At 50.3% G+C, this 25290-nt stretch overlaps 2 protein-coding genes across 3 annotated transcripts in view; one reads left to right on the plus strand and one right to left on the minus strand.

Annotated features, from left to right (window-relative positions):
- Nucleotides 1-9210, minus strand: part of FCSK (fucose kinase) — a 38037-nt gene extending 28827 nt beyond the window's left edge. Inside the window, exon 1 of the mRNA XM_032283847.1 lies at nt 8739-9210. The gene's annotated coding sequence lies outside the window, so the exon portion shown is untranslated. The remainder of the gene's footprint in view (nt 1-8738) is intronic.
- Nucleotides 7436-25290, plus strand: part of ST3GAL2 (ST3 beta-galactoside alpha-2,3-sialyltransferase 2) — a 57712-nt gene continuing 39857 nt past the window's right edge. The window contains exon 1 of one of the 2 annotated variants that reach the window (XM_032283854.1): nt 7436-7592. The gene's annotated coding sequence lies outside the window, so the exon portion shown is untranslated. The remainder of the gene's footprint in view (nt 7593-25290) is intronic. The other variant, XM_032283851.1, reaches the window with a different exon arrangement.

Here is a 25290-nt window from a genome sequence, read left to right on the forward strand (position 1 = left end):
CTCATGCCTTGTAATCCTAGCACTTTGGGAGACCGAGGTGGGCAGATCACAAGGTCAGGAGTTCGAGACCAGCCTGACCAGCATGGCAAAACCCCATCTGTTCTAAAGATACAAAAAATTAGACGGGCATGGTGGCGTATGCCTGTAATCCCAGCTACTCGGCAGGCTGAGGCAGGAGAAGCCAGGAGGCAGAGGTTGCAGTGAGCCGAGATTGCGCCATTGCACTCCAGCCTGGGTGATGGGGCGAGACTCTCAGAAAAAAAAAAAGAAAGAAAGAAGGAGTTTTACTCTTATTGCCCAGGCTGGAGTGCAATGGCACGATCTCCACTCACTGTAACCTCCACCTCCAGGTTCAAGTGAGTCTCCTGTCTCAGCCTCCTGAGTAGCTGGGATTACAGGCATGCACCACCACACCTGGCTAATTTTGTAGTTTTAGTAGAGATGGGGTTTCACCATGTTGGTCAGGGTGGTCTCGAACTCCTGACCTCAGGTGATCTGCCCTCCTTGGACTCCCAAAGTGCTGGGATTAAAGTGTGAGCCACCACGTCCAGCCAATACATCTCTTTTTCACTTTTATTATTATTTTTGAGACACAGTCTCACTTTGTCGCCCAGGCTGGAGTACAGTGGCATAATCTTGGCGCACTGCAACTTCCGCCTCCCAGGTTCAACCAGTTCTTCTGCCTTCTCCTCCCAAGTAGCTGGGATTACAGGTGAGTGCCACCATCCCCAGCTAATTGTTGTATTTTTAGTAGAGACAGGGTTTTACCATGTTGTCCAGGCTGGTCTTGAACTCCTGACCTCAAGTGATCTGCCCACCTCAGCCTTCCAACGTGCTGGGATTACAAGCATGAGCCTCCATACCCAGCCAAATAAGACATTAAAAAAAAAAAGCGAGGCTTGGTGCAGTGGCTCATGGTAATCCCAGCACTTTAGGAGGCCAAGACAGGAGGTAACATAAGGAAACCCCCTCTCTACAAAAAAAATTATTACAGTTAGCTGGATGTGGTGGTGCACACCTGTAGTTCCAGCTACTGTGGAGGCAGGGGTGGGAGGATCTCTTGAGCCCAGAAGATCGAGGCTGCAGTGAGCTCAGATCCTGCTACTGCAGTCAAGCCTGGACAACAGAGCAAGATCCTACCTCTAAAAGTCCATATGCAGCAATGGTTGATATGTCTGTTTTTTATTTTTTAGACAGTCTTGCTGTGTTGCCCAGGCTGGAGTGCAATGGCATGCTCTCAGCTCACTGCAACCTCTACCTCCTGGGTTCAAGCAATTCTCTTGCCTCAGCCTCCCAAGTAGCTGGAAATACAGGTAGGTGCCACTATGCCTGGCTAATTTTTGTATTTTTAGTAGAGATGAGGATTCATCATGTTGTCCAGGCTGGTCTTAAACTAACTCCTGACCTCAAGTGATCTGCTCACCTCAGCCTCCCAAAGTGCTGGGATTACAGGCATGAGCCACTGAGTGTGGCATATATATCTCTTTTTAATTTATAGACTCCCATCCATGTCTTTTTTAAAAAAATTGCAATGTGCTCATTGAAGAAACTGGGTCATGTGGTCTGTAGAGTTTCTTACTGTGTTTTGTTGATTGCATACCACTGGTTTTGCTTAACATGTTCCTCTGATGACCGTATTCTCAAGTTACCAGACACTGGCAGCTGTCAGATTTAGGGTGATTTCTTTTTTCAACAGTACTTTGAGAGCATCAGGTACTTTCATCAGCAGTCTATAATCTCTATCTCTTCAAATTACACAGGGTCTTTTTTTTCATGATATTAGTAGCCATTGGTGATTTTTGCCTAGATTAATTAATTTATTAAGGGTAAACTTAACTTTGTTAGCAGACAGTTCCCCAGTTTTCCTACACCATTTTTGGAAGACTCTCCCCTTCCCTACACAGTTATTTAAAAGACATCTTTACCATATTCCAAATTTGTTTCTTTCTATTTTTTATTTTATTTTATTATTATTTTTTAGGTGGGTTTTCACCATGTTGGTAAGGATGGTCTCCATCTCTTGACCTTGTGATCCATCCGCCTCAGCCTCTCAAAGTGCTGGGATTACAGGCGTGAGCCACTTTGCCTGGCTTTTTTTTTTTTTTTTTTTTGAGACAGTCTCACTTTGTCACTGATGCTGGAGTGAGTGCAGTGGTATAATCTTGGCTCACGGCAACCTCTGCTTCCTAGATTCAAGCGATTCTCCTCCCTTGGCCTCCCGAGTAGCTGGGATTACCGGCGCCTGCCACCACGCCCGGTTAATTTTTTATTTTAATTTTTTTATATTTTTGTATTTGTATTTTTATTTTTTATTGCATTTTAGGTTTGGGGGTACATGTGAAGAACATGCAAGATTGTTGCATAGGTACACACATGGCAGTGTGATTTGCTGCCTTCCTCCCCATTACCTATATCTGCTTTCTCCTCATGCTATCCATCCCCAACTCCCCACCCCCTCTGTCCCTCCCCTATTTCCCCCCAACAGACCCCAGTGTGAAGCTCCCTTCCCTGTGTCCACGTGTTCTCATTGTTCAACACCCACCTATAAGTGAGAACATGCAGTGTTTGATTTTCTGTTCTTGTGTCAGTTTGCTGAGAATGATGGTTTCCAGGTTCATCCATGTCCCGACAAAGGACATGAACTCATCGTTTTTTATGGCTGCATAGTATTCCATGATGTATATGTGCCACATTTTCCTTGTCCAGTCGATGGGCATTTGGGTTCGTTCCAGGTCTTTGCTATTGTAAACAGTGCTGCAATGAACATTCGTGTGCATGTGTACTTATAGTAGAATGATTTATAATCCTTTGGATATATGTCCAGTAATGGGATCGCTGGGTCAAATGGAATTGCTATTTCTAGGTCCTTGAGGAATCACCACACTGTCTTCCACAATGGTTGAACTAATTTACACTCCCACCACAGTGTAAAAGTGTTCCTATTTCTCCACATCCTCTCCAGCATCTGTTGTCTCCAGGTGTTTTAATGATCGCCATTCTAACTGGCATGAGATGGTATCTCAATGTAGTTTTGATTTGCATTTCTCTAATGACCAGTGATGATGAGCATTTTTTCATGTTTGTTGGCCTTATGTATGTCTTCTTTTGTAAAGTGTCTGTTCATATCCTTTGCCCACTTTTGAATGGGCTTGTTTGTTTTTTTTCTTGTAAATCTCTTTTAGTTATTTGTAGATTCTGGATATCAGCCCTTCGTCAGATGTGTAGATTACAAAAATTTTTTCCCATTCTGTTGGTTGCTGATTCACTCTAATGACGGTTTCTTTTGCTGTGCAGAATCTGTGGAGTTTAATTAGGTCCCATTTGTCTATTTTGGCCTTTGTTGCCAATGCTTTTGTTGTTTTGGTCATGAAGTCCTTGCCTATGCCTATGTACTGAATGGTTTTGCCTAGATTTTCTTCTAGGGTTTTTATGGTGTTAGGTCTTATGTTTAAGTCTTTAATCCATCTGGAGTTAATTTTAGTGTAAGGTGTCAGGAAGGGGTCCAGTTTCTGCTTTCTGCACATGGCTAGCCAGTTTTCCCAACACCATGTATTAAACAGGGAATCATTTCCCCATTGCTTGTTTTTGTCAGGTTTGTCAAAGATCAGATGGTTGTAGATGTGTGGTGTTGCCTCCAAGGCCTCTGTTCTGTTCCATTGGTCTATATCTCTGTTTTGGTACCAGTACCATGCTGTTTTGATTACTGTAGCCTTGTAGCATAGTTTGAAGTCCAGTAGTGTGATGCCTCCAGCTTTGTTCTTTTTGCTTAGAATTGACTTGGCTATGTGGGCTCTCTTTTGGGCTCGGGGGTCATGTAACTAGTTAGCATGCCAGAGTCTGGTTTGTTATCAGAATTAGCCAGACAAATCGCTCCACCAACTAAGAATGGCCATGCACCACCACCCACTGAATTGAAAAAGAGCTATCAATCTGTCAATGCTGTCCGTGTCTGGAATTTTTGTATTTTTAGTAGAGAGAGGTTTCACTATGTTGGCCAGGCTGCTATCAGAATTCCTGTCCTCAAGTGATCCGACCCCCTTGGCCTCTCAAAGTGTTTGGATTACAGGTGCGAGCTGCTATGCCTGGCCTAGCTGTGTTTTAAAGTGGATGAAGGAGTAGGGAAGGTGGCAAGCAGCGGTTCGGTAGAGTCAGGGACATGAAAAGTTGCAAAGGATTGGCCAGTGTACAGCTCTGTCCACTATCTGGTAATTGTCAAAGTTAAGATTCTATCCTCTCACAAAAAATGGGAGACAGAGGCCTTATCCTTCAGGATGTTGACATTCAAGGAATGGCTTTCAGGTCCTTGAGAAAGACACTCTTGAGGTGTAGAACATACTTACACATCTCAAAGGATCAGAGAAGGAATTCACAATTGTGAGCCCTTTTTAGTAATTCCCTGATGAGAAAGTATAGTCGGAGACTATGGTTGGCTGTTGTCTGGAAAAGTCAATTCTTTTGGCAGTGGTGGGTTTTCTCAGGCAGGCATTTTGTTTTGTTTTGTTTTGAGACTGAGTCTTGCTCTATTGCCCAGGCTGTAGTGCAATGGCGCCAACTCTGCTCACTGTAATCTCTGCCTCCTGGGTTCAAGCAATTCTCCTGCCTCAGCCTCCTGAGAAGCTGGGACTATAGGCACATGCCACCACAACCAGCTAATTTTTTATTTCTAATAGAGACAGGGTTTCACCATGTTGGTCAGGCTGGTCTTGAACACCTGACCTCGAGTGATCCGCCCACCTTGGCCTCCCAAAGTGCTGGGATTACAGGTGTGACCCAACACACCCGGACCAACAGTCTGTATATGTTATGAGCCAAGGTTGAGGCCTAGTTGAGAAGAGGGCTTAGGGGAGCTCATCTAGAGTTTGGTCAAGGAGTTTGGTCAGCTGACAGCTGGAAGAGTCTGGGTTCCTCCTGCTTGAGAGTGGTGCTTAATAAGCTTTCTTTTCAGCAGTTTGTAGCTGCAAGAACAACAGTATAATAGTAAGTAAGAAGGGCTCACCTGAGTCAGAACGAGAACCATTCTTGGCTGGGTGTGGTGCTGGCACTTTGGGTGGCTGAGGTGGGCAGATCACTTGAGGTCAGGAATTCCAGACCAGCTTGGCCAACACAGTGAAACCCTGTCTCTATTAAAAATACAAAAATTAGCCAGGTGTGGTGATGCATGCCTGTAATTCCCGCTGCTCTGGAGGTTGATGCACAAGAATCACTTCAACCCGGGAGGCGGAGATTGTAGTGAGCCAAGATCGTGCCACTGCATTCCAGCCCGGGCGATGGAGCAAGATTCCGTCTCAAAACAAACAAAAATAATGAGAAACTTTTTCAGTACTTGACAAGCCAGGAATCTACCTCTCCAACTCTCACTTCCCTAGCCTGTCTTAGGTCACAGCCCACCCAGAGGTGAACTGACCTTGTCCTAGGGTTTGATATCACAAACCCTGGCTTGTATCCATAGCTTGTAAGGTAGCACCAGGCATGCCTCTGGTGCCCACCTTGCACAAGAAAAACCTTCCCAGCTTTAAGGGAAATTTCAAGGGCTAATGTCTGGAACACCTGCAGTCAGAGGGCCCAAGTGGTATCTTCCTTTCGGGAGAGCACTGATTTATTTATTACTATTAAAGACAGCATTCCTGGCAGAGCATGGTAGCTCACATCTGTAATCCCAGCACTTTGGGATGCTGAGGCAGGTGGTTTTCTTGAGCCCAGAAGTTTGAGACCAGCCTGGGCAACATGGCAAAACCTTCTCTCTGGCAGAGCATGGTGGTTCACGCCTGTAATCCCGGCATTTTGGGAGGCCTAGGCGGGTGGATCATGAGGTCAAGAGTTAGAGACCAGCCTGACCAACATGGTGAAATCCTCTCTCTACTAAAAATACAAAAATTAGCCAGGCGTGGTGGTGCACGCTTGTAACTACAGCTACTCAGGAGGCTGAGGCAGGAGAATCACTTGAACCTAGGAGGTGGGGGTTGCAGTGAGCCGCGATTGTGTCACAGCCCTCTAGCCTGTGGGACAGAGCAAGATTCTGTGTCAAACAAACAAACATATAAACCCTGTCTACAAAAATTAACCAGGTGCAGTGGCACATGCCTGTAGTCAGTTCCAGCTACTCAGGAGGCTGAGGTGGGAGGATCTATTGAGACTGGGAAGTCGAGGCTGCAGTGAGTTGTGATCTCTCTGCACTCCAGCCTGGGTGACAGTGAGACCTTGAGCAAAAACAGAGCATTCCTGTGTTAAACTGGACTGGACTGGGACCCTGCCTTTCCGAGTTTGGCTCTTCAGGGTCATTATTAGTTATCCCACAGGAGAGCCATCCTTGAAAGAGAATACCAGTGTGCTAGCAGCAAACACCAACAGCAGAGGTTATCAGATGATCAAAGTAGTAACTGGCAGCCTGAGCGACACCTGGAAACCGGGTAGCAATGCCAATTCTGGGCCCTGCCCTAGAGCTAAAGAACCAGAAGCTGAGGGTAGGGGGCAGCAGTCTGCATTTGAACAATCTCCCCAAGAGGATCCCATACACACCAAAAATTCAGAACCACTTCAGCCTGACTTCAGTCTGTTGGAGGGTGAAACTGCGGTCTATCTGGAGTTTCATAAAGGTTTTGAACTAGGTGCGGAAGTTACAGGAAGGATAAGCTAAGAAAAGACATGGAAAATATTTAAAATGCATTCACTTTACCCTCAACAGTAGGAAGCTACGGGCATTTAAAAGAGAGCCTGCAGTGGGGAGAGGCCACGGTGGGTGAGGAACCCACAGACACTCTGCCCCCTTTTTCTCTTTTCCCAGGTGGGGAACACGAAGTCCAGCGAGGCCAAACCCCCGCCCACACCGCTGATGGGGTCTTTCTCCCCTAGGGCCAGGGCGCAGCGGCCCCACCGCAGCTCTGGCTTTCAGAGACCAGGCGTGAAGCCAAGCTGGCCTCAGGTCGCCGCTCTTCGAGAGCGCGAGTGGGAACAGAGCCCTCCGGCCGGGCTGATCCGCAGCTGGCCACAGCAGCATCTGAGAGGCGTCCTGGGGTAGTATGCACCTCCCTGGGGACCCAGGTATCCGACCCGGCTCGGGGCTGTCTGCTCCAGCCGCCGGAGTCCTGCCTTCTAAGAATGAAGATTTCCCATCCCCCTTCCTCTCCCCTCCTGAGCGGCGGACCCCTTGAGCCCTACCGAAACTACAAAGCCCACAATCCCTGGGGTGCGCGCGCTATCTTCTGGGAGATGTAGTCCTGGACGCGGGGCACCCCCAGCGGCCCATTGCCGGCTGGACTTCATATTCCAGCATGCCCGCGCGCGTGCGGGGGGCGGAGGGAGGGAGAGACGGGGAGGATGTGAATAGGGTGGGGGCAGACGCCCCTGTCCCCCACCCTTCCCTTCACGCCGGGCAGGGGTGGGGGGAGGGGCCGGGCTGAGGCGGCAGCGGCGGCGGCGGCGGCGGCAGCGCTCGGGAGGGCTGGGTCGGGCAAGGGCGGGACTAGCCCACAGCCAGCGGACAAGACAGCCGCGAGCTAACGGGTCTGGACGCCGGCTACGACGGCTTTCTGCGCGGGCGGTGGCGGCGGCAGGAGCGGCGAGCATGGCCCGCGCGGCGCCGGGCGCTGACTGAGGTGCGCGGGCGGGATGAGGGCGGGCGGGATGAGGGCGGGAGGGATGCCGAGCGCCCCGGGCCCCTGGCTGCCCAGATCTCCCTTGCGCGGGCAGCTGGCGCGGCCCAGCGGCCCAAACCGGCCGGGTCCCGCCACGCAACTTCCCCCGGACAGGGGCGCCAGGCTCCCTCGCGTGGGCGGGGGGTCCGCGCGAGTTGGCCTCAATCCGGATCCCCGCCTTCTGCTCTGCACGTCCAGCGGTTTCCAGCCTCCCGGAGTTCCCGCTCCGCTCCTTTGCCGGCAGCTCCCGGCCCCCAGCCCCTGGCCCCAGCCCCAGCCCTCAGAAGAGCTCCGTGCCCCGTCCTGACTTCCAGTCCTGTCCCTAGTTCGTACCCTCAACCCCTGGCGTTGCCGGCTTCTGCTCTACCGGGGCCTCTCTTGGCCAGAGCCTGTCTGCCCCATCAGCACCTCTCTCCTCTCTCCCCTGTGATCTTTCCATTACCGGGCACTGCCCCCTTAGCCACCCTCATGGCCCAGTTCTCATAGCTCGACCTTCCTGCTTTGGGGAAACTGAGGCACGGCGTAAGCCAGAAACTTGGCCAATGCGCCAATCCCGTGGAGGCTGGCCTGAACTAGGCTGGCCTTTAGGGAAAGAACTCTCCTCTCTCCTCTTCCTTCTCTGCCTTGGAGTGGAAGTCATTTCTTCCCCCCAGCCATTCCCCTGTGACTGGACCAAACTTCCACCCCCTGCCACATCTCTGGGCTGAGCTCACTTGAGTCTCTGCTTAGCTTCCTGCCACTCCTGTTGCCCTTCCCTCCTTCATATAGCCCACTCCTGGCCCTCTCTGCCTGTAGAGGAGTCACCACCCATTGCTTGCTTGCCCAGGTTAGCCTTTTGATTTCTCTTTTGCCAACTGCATCCATCTCTCATCTCCCATCTTGCCTCTTGCTTTAACTGCTGCCTAAAGGAGCAGAGGACTGAGTCAAAGGTGGTGTTGGGGAAATGGGCTAGAGAGGCTCTGGGGGCAGACAGGGGCCTGCGGCCTCTTCAGTCAAAGCCTCCGACGGGGGCACAGGGCACTCTGGAGCCTCTGGCCAGTAACTTACACTCCCGCCTTGTCTTTGGGACGGATGTCTGGAAGCTGGTTGGCCACCCCTTCCTCTTACCGTGCCTGGTGGGCTCTGAAGCCCCTCTGAGGTGGAACGTGTCGCTGGCCTTTAGGGAGATGGTGGCGTAAGAGGAGTCTGGGAGACCACACCTCTAAGCATCATCTTGCTTCTGCTGCTAACTTTGGAGGGGTTGCCCTTTCAGGGAGGGATGCCTGCTGGCTGCCCTGATCTCTGGAGGAAGGCACAGAGTCTGTGGGCGGTGATCTCAAGTTTAGTTGTGGTGCTCAGGATTTAGAGGGAACGAGGGCTCAGAGAGGTGGCACAGACTTACCTGTATAATTCAGTTTTTTGTTTTGTTGTCTTCAGATTTTTTTGTGTGGGGGTGGGGGGTGGTCATCCATTCAACCCCAATCCCCAGTTTCCCAGTGGGATGGGTGGAGGAAAGGAGGGACGGGAGGCTCCAGGAGTTCTGTGGAGTCCTGAAGGAACAATCTTGATCTGAACCAGATGGTTCACTGCTTCAGCAACCCCCTTCTAACCCTCCCCCTTGGCTGTGAATAGGATGCTTTTAACCTTGTAACTTGAGAATGGAGGAAGGGAGGCCAGGGGCCAACTGTCTGTGCTCATGTTTATGTCTGCCTCTGCGCACTTGCTTGCAAGCTTGCCAGGGGCCTGTTGGAGTGACCCTTCCTGGGAGTGTACTGTTGTGATGTGCTGTGGCATGCTGACGGCTCCTGGGAACTTTCGGAGTGCAAATCCCAGATAAAATCAAGCTTCTAAGAACCACTGGCTCTGGCCTCCGGGGAGCATTTCTACTCCAGCCAAATCTTAGGGTAAGGACCACTTTTTTTTTTTTTTTTTTTGAGGCAGAGTCTCGCTCTGTTGCCAGGCGCCAGGTTGGAGTGCAGTGGCACGATCTTGGCTCACTGCAACCTCCGCCTCCTGTGTTCAAACAATTCTCCTGCCTCAGCCTCCCGACTAGCTGGGACTACATACAAACTCAAACCACCATTCCCAGCTAATTTTTGTATTTTTAGTAGAGTCGGGGTTTCACCATGTTGGCCAGGATGTCTAAATCTCTTGACCTCGTGATCCTCCCGCCTCAGCCTCCCAAAGTGCTGGGATTACAGGCATAAGCCACCATGCCCGGCCTAGGACCACTCTTCTTGAGAGGGCACCTGGGATTAAGGAGTCTGCAGTACCAGGATTGGGGATTCTGGGAGGCTAGGCAGCTTGGCTTTTCCATCTCTTCATGGCAAAAGAAGACCTGAGGGTTAGGGTCTGGGGAGAGGGGTCGGAAACGGATTCCTTTGCGTTGTTTTATGCCGCTTCCTGCCTTATTTTGGTGGTATTTGTGTACTTGATTTTGGTTCTCATTAGACTGGATGGTTTTCAAATGTGTCCTCATTTTCTGAAATACCACCACCTGGCTTGGTCCTTGTCACATAGTGGGTGTTCAGTAAATGAGTTACGGCAGAAGGTCTCATGGTTACAGGTTTAGGGAAGGGTCCTTCACACTTGACTGAGAGTCAGAGTCTCCTGGAGAGCTGGTTAAGGCACAGATTGCTGGGCACCATGCCAGAGTCTTCTGGTTTGCTCTGGGTGGAGCCTATAATTTGCATCTCTCTCCAGCTCCCTGGGGCTACTACTTTGAGAACCACTAGTTTGAGGCTACCACAGTTGCTTAAGAAATTAATCCAGGCAGATGTTAAGTCTTTTTTTTTTTTTTTTTTTTTTAGTAGAGGCAGGTGTGTCCGTATTGGCCAGGCTGGTCTTATCTTGAAGTCCTGACCTCAGGTGCTCAACCTGCCTCGGTCTCCAAAAGTGCTGGGATTACAGGCCTGAGCCACTGTGCCCAGCGAGACGTAAAGTCTTAAGAGAGACCTTCTTCCACCTTACTTTCCTATCAGGCTGTTCTGGCAGCTGCACTGGTTTGGCCTTTCTTTCATTCTGATGCTGCCCAGGGTTGGCAGTGATTGGGGGGACACTGCCCCATGGTTATTTGAAGGAAGACTTCCTGTTTGAAGGAAGGCTCCACAACCAAGCAGGAAATCTAGGAACCATGGCTTTGGAAAAAGGTGGCTGTGTGGCCATAGTGAAGCAAATTGCTGAGCCCGGCCCTCGTCTGCCCTGTGCCTGTTTCCCCAACCAAGCAAGTTGGGGTGCCTGCCAAGTGGAGTCCTGCCATGGCTGTGCACTGGACGGGATGCCTGGGAGTCTTTGAAATTCAGAAAAGCAGGAGGCATCACTTACATTGTGCTTTGCAAAGCATTTTCCAGCTGTTGTTTTACAGGTCAGTGGAACATTTATAAGGCAGATATAGACCCGGGTAGGGTTACTGAGGAACAGAGATACACTGTGGGCCACACAGTGACCCTGGGACTCCTGATTCTAACACCAGCTGAGTGGCTGCTAAACCAGTTGCTGCTAATAGCTTGAATAATGGCTGCTGTTCATTGAGGGCTTGCTGCAAGCTGGGCACCATCCTAGGTGCTCTCAGGTGTTAGTGAATCCTCACAGGTTGGCGTTGTTGCTGCTGCTTCATAGATGAAGAACTGAGACAGAATTTAGGAGACTTGTCCAAACAGATAGCAGGAAGATCTGGGATTGAAACACGTCTTTCTGATGCACACCCCTTGCTCTTAGTTCCTGCTCCTTGTCGTGCTCAACAAGCCTTAATTGTCCTTTGGGATTGTCTGTCCCCAAAAGTATGTGGGCTATTTTTTTTTTTTTTTTTTGAGACAGAGTCTCGCTCTGTCCCCAGGCTGGAATGCCGTGGCGCGATCTCAGCTCACCACAACCTCTGCCTCCTGGGTTCAAGCAATTCTCCTGCCTCAGCCTCCCGAGTAGCTGGGATTACAGGTGCGCGCAACCATGAGTGCTAATTTTTGTAATTTTTTTTTTTTTTTTTTGAGACGGAGTTTCGCTCTTGTTACCCAGGCTGGAGTGCAATGGTGCAATCTCGGCTCACTGCAACCTCCGCCTCCTGGGTTCAGGCAATTCTCCTGCCTCAGCCTCCTGAGTAGCTGGGATTACAGGCATGCGCCACCATGCCCAGCTAATTTTTTGTAGTTTTAGTAGAGACGGGGTTTCACCGTGTTGGCCAGGATGGTCTCGATCTCTTGACCTTGTGATCCACCCGCCTTGGCCTCCCAAAGTGCTGGGATTGCAGGCGTGAGCCACCGCGCCCGGCTAATTTTTGTAATTTTAGTAGAGACGGGGTTTCACCATGTTGGCCAGGATGGTCTCGATCTTGTGATCTACCTGCCTGGCCTCCCAAAGTGCTGGGATTACAGGCGTGAGCCACGCGCCCAGCCAAGTCTGAGTTTTTTTGAGCTGAGAACTTTGCTGAGTGTTGTGAAGGAGACAGTAATGTCCAATTTGCTGTCCCCTGGGAGGGGATAAGACAAGTCTCCCAATGTATCCACAGCGGATGTGTGGCCAGTAAAAGGAGGTCGAAGTCATCCCCATAGAGGGCTCAGAAAAGGCATTTGGGATGGGCCTCTAAGGGAAGGTTCCCAAGCAGTGCCTCTGGGCTGGAGGGATGTGCAGGCCAACAGGTACAAAGAAAGGCTGTCACAGGGCACACTTAGGGAGTTGTCCCTTTGTATAGAGCATAGGGGATTTATTTAGAAAGTAGTAAGGAATCCTATTTGGTTGCAAGCAGCAATTGGCTGATTTTGGCAGGAAAACAATTCTCAGAAAGCTGTGGGAACTATAAAATCGTAGCCATGACTCAGGACCCAGGTCCCCTCCAGGGTCTTGGAGTGGGTGCAGCAGGGACCAAAGGCAGTGTCTTTAGGGCACCGCTGTTGGCAGGATGCATCTGCTCCAGCTGTGCTGAGTCATTTTGTCATCACTGCTTGGGATTCATATCTGAGGGAGGAAATGTCTGGTTGGCCCAGGCTGGGTCCTGTTCCCTTGTTCCCTTCCTTGGCCAGGGAAGGGCTGGTGGCATGCTGGGCAGTTCCCTTGTAACCCCTAGACTGCATCCAAAAGCAAGTGTCTCCAGAAGAAGAGGAAATGACACTGCAAAAAATCAGCGCAAACAGGTGTTGCATGACGACTGAACTGACAGGTGGCAGAGTGGGGGGCTTTAGTCTGGCTAGTTCCTGAGGGCTAACTGGCAGCAGGGTATGGCTGGGTCATAAGGGGACAAGGAGAGGAGAGAGGGAGGACATAGATAAGTAGATAGAGTCCAAATAAGATGTCATGAAGGCTGGCACTTGGCAGTAGAAGTGAAAAAGAGGGGACTGAGTCTAGAGAGCTTGCAAAAGTAGGTATCTTCAGGACAGACACTTCATGTGCCGGGGGCTTGGAGTTTCAGTGCCTGGTGATAGGAGTTGGTTCCTTTGCTGAAATGGTGCACTCGGGAGGAGGAAGAGTTTCAGGAGAAGGTGATGTGCCCTTGCTTTGGAGGAGCTGTGTGCTTATGCCGACGGTACACCTGGAATCCTGGTGAGCTGCCTGAGGTTGAGGGCCTCGCCCTGAAGCAGGGCGGGTGGGGGGGCACCAAGCTCCAGAGGTTCTCTACATCCTGGACGAAGCTGGGGCTGTTTGCCAGCTCGGTGCTTTTGTATCCCTTCTGTTTCCACAGGCAGTCCTGGATGGGCTTCTCCTCCTCCCCTTCTGTCCTGTAGTTTCCATGTCCCAGCTTCCCTCCCACACCATGTTCCCACACACCTGAGCCCTTGCCAACTAAAGGGCCTGGCCCTGCTTTCTGAGACGGAGTTGTCCTTCCTCTGTACTCAGAATGCTTGTTAATGATAAATCCTCATCAGTTATTAGGGTAGACATCTCCAAGTGACATGTCATAAGGAGAGGGTCTGTACTTTGCCTGCTGTCTGGGGAAAACAGTTTCCTCCAGTTATGCCATCCTCGTTAGGGACCCCTGCCTCGTCCCTAACTAGCCATTTTAGAGTACTTTTTTTTTTTTTTTTTTTTTGAGACGGAGTCTGGCTCTGTCGCCCAGGCTGGAGTATAGTCGCATGATCTTGGCTCACTGCAACCTCCACCTCTTGGGTTCAAGCATTTCTCCTGCCTCAGCCTCTTAAGCAGCTTGGGACTACAGGTGCACACCACCACGCCAAACTAATTTTTTGTATTTTTATTAGAGATGGGCTTTCACCATATTGGCCAGGCTGCTTTCTAACTCCTGACCTCATGATCCACACACCTCAGTCTCCCAAAGTGTTGGGATGACAGGGATGAGCCACCTTGCCCAGCTTCTTTTTTTTTTGAGATGGAGTCTCTCTCTGTCCGCAGGCTGGAGTGCAGTGGCGCGATTCAGCTCACTGCAACCACCCAGTCCTGGGTTCAAGCAATTCTCCTGCCTTCGCCTCCTGAGTAGGTGGGACTACAGCCACATGCCACCGTGCTAGCTAATTTTTGTATTTTTAGTAGAGACAGTGTTTCACCGTGTTGGCCAGGATGGTCTCGATTTCCTGATCTTGCGATCCACGCACCTCGACCTCCCAAAGTGCTGGGATTACAGGTGTGAGCCACCATGCCTGGTGTAGAGTACTTCTTGTTGCTATTTATAAATCACTCTTGTAGTTACAACATACTGTCAAGCTCTCATGTTGCAGTTGCAGACCTTGTAGGGCTCTAGGGCACAGGCTGGGCTTTGGGCACTCCCAGCTTTCTAGTTGAGTACTGGTGGTTTCCTGCTGCAGAAATTGGTGGGAGGGAGGGAACTTCATGCAAGAGTTGTCTTGCGTGGAGGCAGGAGGAGCTATGCCAAAGGGTGCCTTATCCCTGCAGGATCTCAGAGCAAGTCATCTTCCTCAAGTGAAGAGGACTTTCCCTCAATTCAAATATATGTGCTGTTTTGCCGGGCGCCGTGGCTCATGCCTGTAATCCCAGCACTTTGGGAGGCCGAGGCGGGTGGATCACGAGGTCAAGAGCTCGAGACCATCCTGGTCAACATGGTGAAACCCCGTCTCTACTAAAAATACAAAAATTAGCTGGGCATGGTGGCGCGTGCCTGTAATCCCAGCTACTCAAGAGGCTGAGGCAGGAGAATTTCCTGAACCCAGGAGGCGGAGATTGCAGTGAGCCGAGATCGCGCCATTGCACTCCAGCCTGGGTAACAAGAGCGAAACTCCGTCTCAAAAAAAAAAAATAAAAATAAAAAAAACAAATATATGTGCTGTTTTACCATCTATTAATGCAGTGAATACTACCATGTACAATAAGGTGAACAAGGGGCAAGGGAAATCTAGAGTAAAAATGTAATTTTTCTTTATTTTGCCAATGATGCTAAATGTGGTTTTGGTCTGTCACCCATGCTGGAATACAGTGGTGCTAGCATAGCTCACTGCAGCCTTGAAGTCCTGGGTTCAGGGTCCTCCCACCTCAGCTGCAGCTACAGGTGTACACTATTTTGTGCCCAGCTAAGTTTTAAATTATTTTCTTTTTTTAGAGATGGGAGTTTTTTGTTTGTTTGGTTGGTTGGTTGGTTTTTTTTTTTTTTTTTTTTTTGAGATGAAATCTGTCTCTGTCGCCCAGGCTGGAGTGCAGTGGTGGTGCCATCTCAGCTCACTGCAACCTCCGTCTCCTGGGTTCAAGCAATTCTCCTGCCTCAGCCTCCAGAGTAGCTGGGATTACAGGTGCCGCCAGAGATGGGAGTTTTGCCGTGTTTCCCAGGCTGGTTTTGAATTCCTGGCTTCAAGTGATCCTCCCACCTGGCTAGATTTTATTTGCATGATGGTGATAATTAACACAACACACATAGTTCTGGTATCAGATATTGAAAACAACCCAGCTTCTTTCTTTGGATGCTATTCCCAGGCGAAGGGGCCCCTCCTCCTGGAAGGTGGCATTACAGGGCTCATGGGCAGTGAGGGGACCCTGAGGTGTTGAGGCATGACCCAAGGACCTGCTCTGCCTTTTCTCTCTTGACTCAGCAGTCCTAGCCCTGTGGCCAGGCTGCACGTCAGCAGCTTTTGGAGGGAGAAAACTGGTAACAAACATTAATGGCTAATTGGTCTTTAGGGAAGTACTCTGGTGTGGAAAAATCAACAAGTTATTTATTTGTGTGGCTAAAGGGAACTTAGAGGGACTAGGGCTAACAGTGAAGAGGGGAAGGTGAGAAGAGGCCAGGTCAGGGGATTGCCCTGCCGCCGCCGCCGCTCCACCCCTTGCTGCCTCCCCCACACCCCCTCCTTCCTGCCTTCTTTGCAGGCTTCCTTTGAGGGTGCAAGGGACATTATTAGAATGTGGAATCTCCCCTGCTCCATTAGTCAGGTTTCCCCAACCTTTGTTCCCACTCAAGTTCAGTTAAACACAAAGTACCAGCGATTTGATGTAGGCAGCAAATTGGAACCTGAGTTTCAGGGGGAAGTGAAAGTTTTTATGAGCCTGTGTGGAATCTGTAGGCTGCACAAGAAAAAAGATGGCAGCAACCTAAGGGAATGAGGCTGCGTGGGAAAGGAAAGGTAGAGAGAACCCCTGCCTTCTCTGTTCCCATCTCTGTTGGGTGCTCTAGGGAGCAGTGTGAGTCCCGGGTTTGGGTTGCCAGGCCACAAGGGAGTTTCTGGGGCCTGGCCCTCTCTCTGCTCCTTCCTGTCCCAGAGTAAAGGTTTAGTATTTCCCTGGATCCAGGCCTGTTTAGTGTTTGGCTGGTTCCTGTGGCATCCAGCATGGCCGAGGAGATCCCAGGTTCATGGGTTGGAGGAGATGGTGAGGAGAGGAATGGGGACCCTGTTCAGGCTCCCCTCATTGCAGGGGCCAACACTGGCACTTCCTTAGACGGAAGAGGCTGAGGCATGGGGAGCAGGTCAATAGTTTATATCAAGGAGGTGCAGCCCAAGATCACAGTGGCAGCTGTTTGACAAAGGATTTTTCTCAGTACCTGAAAAGCAATTTACTCTTGTTTAAAGCCACAGTGGGCAGACTTCTAGAATGAGTGTGAATTTTAATCTCAAGTGGCAGTACCCAGCTGTCTGCATTCCTCAGCCCCTTCAGACCTGGCTCAGGTATTTTGGAGGGCGTTATCTTCCACCCATGCTGCCAGTCCTGGCAGTTCCTGCCCAACCTGGGTCTCTGGGCACTCCCTGCCACTCATGCTATGTGGACAGTGTGAGACCTGCTGGCCGTCTATTGGCAGTCCAGAGGCCCAGGTGGAGGCTGGGCTGGCCGAGGGCCCACGAGCCTCAGTGCAGGCCTGTTTGTCTGTCTTCAAGGGGAAGCAGCTTGTTATTCTCAGGTGACACATAGTCCAGGGCTTGGTCTGGGTGGATGCATATAGGATTCTTGCCACCTTCGCTGCCCACAGGGTTTTGGTGCTGTGTGACACAGGGCAAGTCACTCCCTCTCTAAGTCTGGGAGACCTCATCTGTGACTGTGCTCAGGGATTCACTTTCAAGCCATCTGGTCAATATGACTGACAGAAGTGTGCCACAGCCTGAGTAAGGAGGTAGTACTGGGGGCCCAGGAGTCCATCATGAGGTCCAGATGTCTGTGGGAATTGGCTTGAATTTTCTCCTAACCTGTTTGGATGCATTCAGCGGCAGCCAGCCCACTCTGGCATCTCCTGGGAGAACTCAGGCTCCTGCGGCCAAGGGAGCTGTGCTCAGTTCCCCTGTGTCTAGTAGTTCCTCACTCCCACTTCCAACTCCTGCTCTGCCCTGGATTTAGGCAGAAAACTCCATCTGGACCCTCTCCCCCCTTCTTATTTTGGCCACCATTTAGGCCCTGGGGTGAAAGTTAATAGGATTCCCGGTTTTTTCTTTGCCAAGTTCTCCCCCACCCCTTTATGTCCCATGCTCTGCTCTAGCCAGGTTTTTTTCCCAAAGCCAGGGTGGGCGGTGGAATCACAGGCTGATCCTGGAAGGCACTGGGTCAGCTGCATAGCCACGTGGCGGATCTGTGAGGAGTTGAAAACCCGCTTGGAAGGGGCGGGGTAGGGTCTCATTGTAGAGAAGAGGAGGGAAGATAGTGAGGAAAAGGCCACACGTACCAGGATACAAAGGCCTGAACTGAGAAGGCAGGGAACATTTGGGGACCTTGGGGAATCCAGTTAAAACACAGCATAAGATTTCCTGGATTGTGTTGAAGGAGGGTTAGGATAGAGGGGTCTGGGGAGAGATGGGCCCCAAGCCCCACCCTAACAGGGAGAAAGGGGCAGGCTTTCCGGCAGCCTCTGGCTGGGCTGGGCTGGTCACAAAGAATTGTGCTTATAGGGATTGTGGGAGGGATTGTTAAGGGCTGTTTGTTCACCGGCGCAAGGCTGCCAAAGTTCAGTCTGGTAAGAGGGAAGAGATAGATTCCTTGAGTTTTGTAATCCCAGATAGCTGTTTTCTCTTAGCTGGCCCCACAGATACTGACAGTTGATTGTGGTGCTGCTGCAGCTCTGTCACCTCCTCCTGAAATACACAGCTCCTGGCTTCAGCCCAGCTGGGTTTCCCCTGCCTGGCCATGGGTTCCCTTTCCCATCTGCGGTCAGCTGTGCACTGGGGGAGGGGGCAAACCCGGTAAGACTGAGCTCATTCTGAGCCTGACTCAGGAGTTTGAAGCCTCCCCAGGAGTGGTGCCAGGGCTGGGGACAGAGCAATGACTCTCAGACCTTTCTCTTCCATTTTGGTCTCAGGGTTACCCTGCAGCTCAGCCAGCCAGACCTGGGGCCTTTACCCCAGAGCACTGGGAGGTCTGGCTGAGTTAGAGATGGGGATCTGATGAGATTTGCTTGTGTGAAGACCACTTTGGGTTCCCTATGAAGAAGGAATTGGAAGGGGTCTGTTTAGTAGATCTGGGGCTTAAGTGGTTAGGAGGCTGCTGGAGGTAAAGAATGACATTTCCTTAGATGGAATGATGGAGCAAGAAATAGATCTGAGAGACATTTTGGTGGTAAAAATCAGTTGGGATTTGTAATAGATTGGCTGTGAGAGGCTGAGGAGGAGGGGCTCACATATGGCTCTTAAGTTTCAGGGTTAGATGGATGGGGGCTCCTTTCCCAGAAATTGGGAATACAGAAAGAAGACTGGGTTTGAGAGGCTTGGATTATGCATGAGTTTTATTTGGGGCAGGTGGAGTTTGAAGTACTTTTGGGATACCTCTAAGGTACATCATCTAAAGGTTAGCATCCAGAACCACGCACTGTGGCTCACGCCCGTAATTCCAGCTCTGAAGGAGGCAGAGGTGGGAGGATAGCCTGAGCTCAGGAGTTCAAGACCTGCCTGGGCCATAGAGTGAGACCCCATTCTTCACAAAAAGGAACAAAAAACATACAAAAGGATAGCATCCAGAAATTAGTGGGATGGATGGGTCTGGTGTTTAGGGGAGTGACTGGCATCATTTGAAAAGCCAGAGATGATTAGATATGGTGGCTCACGTAATCTTAGCACTTTGGGATGCTGAGGTAAGAGGATTGCCTAAGCCCAGGAGTTCCAGACCAGCCTGGGAAACAGGAAGATCCTGTTGGTACAAAATATTTTAAAAAGTAGCTGGGAATGAATGGTGGTACACACCTGTGATCCCAGCTACTCAGGAGGCTGAGGTGGGAGGATTGCTGGAGACTTGGAGGTCAAGGCTGCAGGGAACCATTTTTGTGCCACTGCATTCCAGCCAGGTCAACAGAGCGAGCCCCTTTCTCAAAACAAAGAAAATCCAGAGATATTTTTTTTTTTCTATCGTGGCCAATTAAAAAAAAAAAATTATTTATTTTTTGAGGCGGAATCTCCCTTTTGTTGCCAGGCTGGAGTGCAGTGGTGCAATCTGAGCTCACTGCAACCTCTGCCTCCCGGATTCAAGCAGTTCTCTTGCCTCAGCCTCCCAAGTAGCTGGGATGATAGGCACGCACCACCATGCCCAACTAATTTTTTTGTATTTTTAGTAGAGATATGGTTTCACCATGTTGGCCAGGATGATCTCGATCTCTTGACCTTGTGATCCGCCTGCCTTGGCCTCCCAGAGTACTAGGATTACAGGTGTGAGCCACCACGCCTGGCCCAGAATAATTCTTAAAGGTTGAAAAACACTTTTTTTTTTTTTAATTGGGACAAGGTTTCATGGTGTTGGCCAGGATGGTCTTGATCTCTTGACCCTGGGATCTGCCCGCTTCGACCTCCCAAAGTGCTGGGATTACAGGTGTGAGCCACCACGCCTGGCCGAAAAACACTTTTGAGGGCTGGGTGCAGTGGCTCATGCATGTAATTCCAGCACTTTGGGAGGCCAGGGTGGCAGATTGCAAGGTCAGGAGTTCAAACCAGGCTGGCCAATATGGTGGAACCCCATCTCTACTAAAAATATAAAAAATTAGTTGGGTGTGGCATGTGCCTGTAGTCCCAGCTACTCAGGAGGCTGAGGCAGGAGAATCACCTGAACCTGGGAGGCGAAGGTTGTAGTGAGCCGAGATCATGCTCCTGCACTGCAGCCTGGGCAACAGAGCGAGACTCGTAAAAAAAAAAAAAAAAAAAAAAAAGGCTTTAGCCCCCATAACCCCATAATGCATTGCAAGATGAGAAATGGAATGTAAGATCCTAACTTCCTGTTACATTCTATATTCATGGTCATGTTCTCTTTTCCTGACCATTTCAGCTCGTTCAAGGTACGGCTTGACAGCAAAAGGCATGACACCCTTCCCTGCTGAGGCATCTCTGTGGTTGGGGGACTCCGATGGTGGGCAGTGCTTACTCTAGGCCACTCTGGAAGATCATGTAGTCAGGGTCTCCCTCACCATCTGCATGTCTGGGCAGTGTCCCTGGCTGGAGAAAGACTTCGGTCCTGGTCAGAACTGAGCCACTTACAGGAATCCCTGAACGTCAGTACCCAGACCACTTCTGCTCTTGTGGGCCTCTGAGCTGGGTTGACTTATCAAGGGTGGGGATTTTATTTTATTTTTTTATTTTTTTAATTTATTTTTTCTTTAAGACGGGGTTTCACCATGTTGGTCAGGCTGGTCTTGAACTCCCAACCTCAGGTGATCTGCCTGCCTTGGCCTCCAAAGTGCTTGGATTACAGGCGTAAGCCACCGTGCCTGGCCCAAGGGTGGGGATTTTAAGGGCGGGTTCAGGGCAGACCTTGTGCATCAGATGTCAAGTAAGTAGCTTTATAAAGTTCTTACAAATTAAATGGAAAATGGTTGTACATGTGTGCAAGATTGTATCATTTGGACTTCTTTAATTATACCAGCCAAAAATCCAATTTAAAGTACCCTTTGATGAAAGGGAAATCTTTGATTCAGGTACCTGTGGGTGTGTCTGGCTGCATGTGGGGAAAATGATGCTGTTCTTGGTTCCCACGTGATAGAAGGTGCCTGCTCATGGCACAGGCCTCCATCCTCTCAGGGTCTCTTCTTAGGATGCCTGAAAGAGTCCTGGGTTCACTCTGAAATGGAGTCTGTATACAACCCCAGACCACGTACTTTGGCTGGGTGCATTTGGTACCCTGAGCACCCAAGCCTGGGTTACAGGGCACAGAGATGGCAGCTGGGGAGAGATGGTTTCCCAAAGAACTATTGTTCATGATGAAGATGTCTTATATTGAGCCAGGCATGGTGACACATGCCTATAGTCCCCACTACTTGGGAGGCTAGGTTGGAAGGATTGCTTGAGTCCAAGAGTTCAAGTACAGCCTGAGCAACATAAAAAAGATGTGATAGGCCGGGTGCAACAGGTCACGTCTATAATCCCAGCACTTTAGGAGGCCGAGGCAGATGGATCACCTGGTCACCATGACGAGACCCTGTCTCTACTAAATATACAAAAATTAGCTGAGAGTGGTGGCGTGCACCTGTAGTTCCAACACTCAGGAGGCTAAGGCCGAAGAATTACTGGAACCCGGGAGGCAGAGGTTGAGATGAGCCAAGATTGTTCTACTGCACTCCAAGCTGCATGACAGAGTGAGACTTTGTCTCAAAATAATTAATTAATTAATTAAAATAAAAAATAAAAGATGTGATATGTTGAGGCAGTGCCAGGTACCATTTTGACCCTTGGAGACCTTGCTTTGCCCTAGTTCTGTTACCATTTATTAATTTACCTTGCTCAAATTGAATGTTAGAATGTGGAATGGAACTTAAAATCATTGAGCCATTCCATTTGCAGATCAGGAAGTGGAAGTTGAGAAATTTGCCCAATGTCCCCAAACCAGGAGGCAGAAGAACTGAAGCAAGAGACCAGGTTGTGTGACTTGCAGGCAGGGGGCTCTTTCCAGTATGAAGTGCTGACTTTTTGTTTGTTTGTTTCGGGATGGAGTCTCACTCTGTCGCCAAGGTTGGAGTGTAGTAGCTCCGTCTGGGCTCATCGCAACCTCTGCCTCCCAGATTCAAGCAATTCTCCTGCGTCAGCCTCCCCAGTAGCAGGGACAACAGGCATGTGCTACCATGCCTGGCTAATTTTTTGTTTTCTTAGTAGAGACAGGATTTCACCATGCTGGCCTAGCTGGACTCAAACTCTAGACCTCAGGGGATCTGCCCAACGTGGCCTCCCAAAGTGCTGGGATTACAGTCATGAACCTGGAGCCTGGTCTGAAGTGCTGACTTTTTTGGCAAATGGTCCTTTCTCCTAATGGCCTGGGGGTGATCTGTGTGGTGGCTGGTGTTAGGAAGGGCACTGTCTGAGATGCAGACCCTCAGTGACATCAGCTTCCTGAATGCCCACCCATCTCCTGGTCCGTTTCTTGCCAGGACTGGGATGAGGACATGGCTTTGGTGTGGCTGTGCTTTCTGGATTCTGTTGAGGGATTTGGAGTAAGTCATGCTCCCGATGTGTCTCTTCCTTTGGAAGAGTATGCCCAGGACAGTGGTGCCAGTTTCAGGTATAGAAAGATAAAAATGGTGCTCTTCTGGACTCAATTCTCTGTCACCTCCAATTTGTGAGAGGACAGGTATTTGACTCAGCTTGGCAGAGCCAGGAATGGGTGTTGTAGTAAGAGCTCAGCAGTTTGCTCTGGGCTTTGAGCCTCTGACTTAAGACCTCAGTTCAGTCTTACACAGGTGAGCCACTTTGCTGGGATCTCTGGTCCAGAGGGCAAGGCTGGCCTCATGAGGGCTTTGGGCTCTTTGAGGGTGTGGCATTATGTATATATTAACTAAATGTTGGTGTGTGTGGGAGCTTTGGGGCAGTGCTCACCAGCTCCTCAGTTCTTGGGAGTCAAGTTTGGAACTGGATGCCCCTTTTATTCTGAGCTTCTCCCTTCTGTGTCTTTCCTCTTGCCCTTCAGATGTTTGCTGATAGCCAGTTCTCTCCTGAACTGTCTGCCAGCCCAGACTGACCTCTGTCCACCTCTCCCGCTCAGCACCCAGAGGACCCTGCCTGTTTCTGTCTGTTGCCAAGTTCTAACTGATCCCCCAGCCCTGTCTCACACATTCCTGTGGCCTTTGGCTTAGCCACAGTGTCTCCTCTTGTCCCTATTTCCTTCTTCTCTGTGAGGCTGAAACTCGATGTTATTTGGGTATCTAGCACTCCACAGCCTACAGTCATTGCTTATTTAATCTTTGCAGGGAGTGTGTAAGGTTAGCAGGCTGGTATTAGCATGGTCATTTTACAAATGGAGGACCTGAGGCCCAGAGAGGTATGATTTGCCCAAAGACCTACGGCCATTCTGCTATTGAGCACAGCCAGTCCTAGATTCAAGTTCCTCCAGCATTTGTCCATTGTTCACTGTAAAATGTTAGTACAGTCTGGGTGCATTATGGGCTCAGGCCCATAATTCCAGTATTTTGGGAGGCTGAGACAGGAGAATTGGGGTTAGGAGTTCAAGACCAGCCTGGGCAACATAGTGAGACCTTGTCTTTACAAAAACAATAGCAACAAACAAAATGGTAACTCATAGGTATGAGTTAATCACATGTGGGGGTGGGGATACCCTAGTCTCACAATGGGGAGGCAAATAGCTTGAAAGCGGAGTCAGGGTGGTGGTGTGTACACCTGTGGTCACAGCTACTCAGGAGGCTGAGGCAGGAGGTCAAGGCTGGAGTGAGCCATGATCCCACCACTATACTCCAGCATGGGCTGGAGTAAGACTTTCTCTCAAAGAAAGAGGGGGGCCTTGAAAGTGGGCCCTGGGCCTCCACCTCCTCACAGCCCCCAGGCCATCCCTGCACAGCCCCAGTCCCTGACAGCACCATCATGTGGGCAATCTCTGTGACCCCAAGCTATATAATAAAGCCAGATAACAAAGACAGCTCCCTGGGGCCACTGTAATGGACCAATGTCTGTGTGTCCCTCCCTTCCACATCCCCCCAAAGTTGACAATAGTAGTGCATAGCACGATGGATATTGTCTTGGCAGGGAGCTTATAACTCAGCTTAGGCCAGCAGGAGGACAGACCACTCCTGAGGATGGACAGCAGGGACTGAGGAGGGGCCCTGGCCTCCCCCACCCTCGCTCTTCTCACCCAGGGGTAAGGCTCAGAGGCAGTGCCAGGGAAAGGCCCCCTTTGGGCCTACTCACAGCAGCTGATACTGCCACTTTCCAGAGGTGGTAAAGTGATTCCCTGGCAACCAGGGAGCCTGCCTGAGTAGGTCACAGCACGTCATCGGCTCCTCAGGAAAGAGGAATACTCCTCAGCTGGAGCTCGGGAGACCCGAAGGCAGGTGTATGCTGGGCTCTCGGGGCACTGTCCTCCCCAGCCTACTTCCCAGAGCTGAACCTGAGTGACCGGGAAAAGCAGGGTGCAGGGCAGTGATTTTTCCCAAAGCCACCTGGGGGCTTGGTGCTGGAAGTTATCAGGTGGCACCAGGCTGGCCTTGGGCTCATGATGACCTCTCTTCCTAGCTGGAATTACCAGGGTCCCTGTTGAAAAGGAAATGTCCATAGGACAGAGCAGCTGAGCAAGGGGCCCACCTCTGGTTCCCTCCATCTTTTACCCTATGTTTCTTTACCTTCACTCTGGAGGGGCCAGGCCGGGTGGGAGAACATGGCTTTCTTTTAATCTTCTGGTCCAAGCATGGATACAAACACCTTCCTTGAGTTTCCATTAGCATAGTTGCCACAGACTGACCTTTCCAAAAGACATTACTAAATATAAAAGGAGAGCAAAAGAAAGCTAAAGATAGAGTGTGTGAAGAATAAAAACAGCCTGGCTCACAAAGAACAGGTTACTGGTTTGTTTCCAGGGCTTTCAGACCCTGCCCTGTTCTTCCCCTCCCAGGAGATAACCACCTCCAGGGCCAGCAGATGTCTGCAGGCCCTTTTGTCAGGCTCTCTGGCCTCCTAGTGCTGGCTTGCCTCCTCTCTAGGTTATCCTCTAGAGCCTGTGCCACCAGGAAGCCTCTCCTGTGCCACCAGGAATCCTCTCCAGACTACTTGACCACCCTGTGATCAGATCTTTGTTCTGCCCTCTTCTCTACCCAGGGCTCTTGGCTGTGGTGGTGAAGGGAGGGATGCCTCCTTCCCTAGGTCTCCTAGGGGATTGGCATCTATATGACTAGACCTTTTAGGAGCGCAGTCTTGTTCCAAGTAGGCCTTGTAATATGACCTACCTCTTGCCATACTACTCAGGCCAGCTTAGCCCATGATCTGCCATACAAAAGGCTTTCTCCAACATCTGATCTTGGCAGAAACTATAGACATCTCCCCACCTGGTTCCTTCCTCCCACTGGGCCACAAGAATAGTAACTGATAAGTTAGAAGTTGGCCTGGTTGATGGAAGTTTTTTGGGTAGG

The sequence above is a fragment of the Sapajus apella genome, unplaced genomic scaffold, assembly GCF_009761245.1.
Source record: "Sapajus apella isolate SASKATOON/1434 unplaced genomic scaffold, GSC_monkey_1.0 scaffold15, whole genome shotgun sequence".
In the NCBI taxonomy this organism is placed as follows: Eukaryota; Metazoa; Chordata; class Mammalia; order Primates; family Cebidae; genus Sapajus; species Sapajus apella.